Source organism: Astyanax mexicanus, unplaced genomic scaffold (genome assembly GCF_023375975.1).
Source record: "Astyanax mexicanus isolate ESR-SI-001 unplaced genomic scaffold, AstMex3_surface scaffold_84, whole genome shotgun sequence".
NCBI classification, from domain to species: Eukaryota; Metazoa; Chordata; class Actinopteri; order Characiformes; family Acestrorhamphidae; genus Astyanax; species Astyanax mexicanus.
Window position 1 is genome coordinate 37,501 of NW_026040094.1, and position 2,500 is coordinate 40,000.

At 55.4% G+C, this 2,500-nt stretch overlaps 1 non-coding gene across 1 annotated transcript in view; it reads right to left on the reverse strand.

Moving 5' to 3' along the window:
* LOC125798756 (18S ribosomal RNA) overlaps window positions 1-1,235 on the reverse strand; it is a 1,864-nt gene extending 629 nt beyond the window's left edge. Inside the window, exon 1 of the ribosomal RNA XR_007437553.1 lies at window positions 1-1,235. This exon is cut by the window's left edge and continues 629 nt beyond it. This is a non-coding gene — a ribosomal RNA (18S ribosomal RNA).
* Between the last annotated feature and the right edge of the window lie 1,265 nt (window positions 1,236-2,500).

Sequence of the window (2,500 nt, forward strand, 5' to 3'; positions counted from 1 at the left end):
GCCGCAGGCTCCACTCCTGGTGGTGCCCTTCCGTCAATTCCTTTAAGTTTCAGTTTTGCAACCATACTCCCCCCGGAACCCAAAGACTCTGGTTTCCCCGCACGCTGCCCGGCGGGTCATGGGAATAACGCCGCCGGATCGCGGGTCGGCATAGTTTACGGTCGGAACTACGACGGTATCTGATCGTCTTCGAACCTCCGACTTTCGTTCTTGATTAATGAAAACATTCTTGGCAAATGCTTTCGCTTTCGTCCGTCTTGCGCCGGTCCAAGAATTTCACCTCTAGCGGCGCAATACGAATGCCCCCGGCCGTCCCTCTTAATCATGGCCCTGGTTCAGGAAACCCACAAAATAGAACCGGAGTCCTATTCCATTATTCCTAGCTCAGGCATTCAGGCGAGTTTGGTGCCCGCTTTGAACACTCTGATTTTTTCAAAGTAAACGCTCCGGACCCCTGAGGACCGGACACCCAACCAAGGGCATCCGGGGGGCGCCGGGAGGCAGGGTCTGGGACAGGCGGTAGCTCGCCTCGCGGCGGACCGCCAGCCCACTCCCGAAGTCCAACTACGAGCTTTTTAACTGCAGCAAATTTAATATACGCTATTGGAGCTGGAATTACCGCGGCTGCTGGCACCAGACTTGCCCTCCAATGGGTCCTCACCCATGTGTTTAGGATACGTTCATTCCGATTACAGGGCCTCGAAAGAGACCTGCATCGTTATTTTTCGTCACTACCTCACCGTGTCGGTAATGGGTAATTTGCGCGCCTGCTGCCTTCCTTGGATGTGGTAGCCATTTCTCAGGCTCCCTCTCCGGAATCGAACCCTGATTCCCCGTTACCCGTGGTCACCATGGTAGCCCCCTATGCTACCATCGACAGCTGATAGGGCAGACATTCGAATGAGACGTCGCCGCCGCGGTGGGCGCGCGATCGACCCGAGGTTATCTAGAGTCACCAAAGGGCCGGGGGAAACCCTCGCGGGTCCCCCCGGGTGGGTTTTGGGTCTGATAAATGCACGCATCCCGGCCCCCCCGAGAGAGGACCGGTCAGCGCTCGTTTGCATGTATTAGCTCTGGAATTACCACAGTTATCCGAGTAACGTGTGGAGCGATCAAAGGAACCATAACTGATTTAATGAGCCATTCGCAGTTTCACTGTACCTTCCGTGTGCACTTAGACCTGCATGGCTTAATCTTTGAGACAAGCATATGTTACTGGCAGGATCAACCAGGTTGCTGCGAGTGGTTTTTGTCACAGAAAAAACCATTGGTTCTTAGAGGGGAGAGGGATCGGCCCCGTACCGTCCGAAGACCCCCCGGGGAGGGGGGGACGGGCGGGGAGGCTCGTCCGAGCTCACCCCTCATTGCTCCCAGTGGAAATTAGTGTGGCAACTCCGCTGCGCGAGTTCCCGCTTGCTTCGGGGATAACAAGGAAACGCTCGTTCCGAAACCGGGGGTCCGGAGCTTTTTGAAGCCGGGTGCTGGAGCTCGGTTGGGCGCGAGGACCACCCGAGGCATCCGAGTCCGACGGCTCCGGGCCGACCGGTTATCGTGTTAGGGCAGATTGATATATAGACGGGCCGTCTACGACTCCCTCGGATAGGTTCGGAAAGGTCCTCCCCCTGACGGAGGACCCCCCTGGAGGCTAACCCGCTGGGTCGGGTAGGAACGCACCGCGCACAGTGGCCACGGAGGGCCGCGCGGCTGCCTACCCAGGCGGGCTCGGTAGTCCATTCGGTCGGGTCAAAATAATAAAAGAGATACCCCCCCTGGAACCGTCTCTGGAAGTTTTGGTTTTTCCTCCGTACCGCCTGGGGGGCGGGGGGCGGGACGGAGGCCGACCTGCGGAGCTTCATGGTCGGGTAGGATCGGGTCCGTGTTATAGTGTCCAAAAATCCGCTTTGGAACTATTAATGGGGCTTTATTTAAGCTCTGCCATGCTTAGAAATGAATGGAGAATCATCTCCAGTGCTTGGACCCCTATAGATTGCCACTCTCCTCAACAGTCCGACGGCACCCCTTTGAAAAACCCCCCGACGAAAAATCCTCCAGAGCGCGGGCGAACTCGCTCCGAGGCCGACCGGAGTGCACCTTCGTCGGGCAAGGGAGTCGGGCGAAGGGGGTCAGAAATCCTGGAGCTCGCCACCCTCACTAGTTTTTGGCGTGAAATGGTAGACCAAAAGTGGGGACTTAGAAAAATTTCGCACTTTTTCGACCTACCACTGGTAGACCGAGTGGGACTTAGTCATTTTTTCAGCTTTTTCGAGCCTACCACTGGTAGACCAAGTTGGACTTAGTCATTTTTTCGACTTTTCGGAGCTACCACTGGTAGACCAAATGGGACTTAGTCATTTTTTCAACTTTTCGAGCCTACCACTGGTAGACCAAGTTGGACTTAGTCATTTTTTCGACTTTTCGGAGCTACCACTGGTAGACCAAATGGGACTTAGTCATTTTTTCAACTTTTCGAGCCTACCACTGGTAGACCAAGTTGGACTTA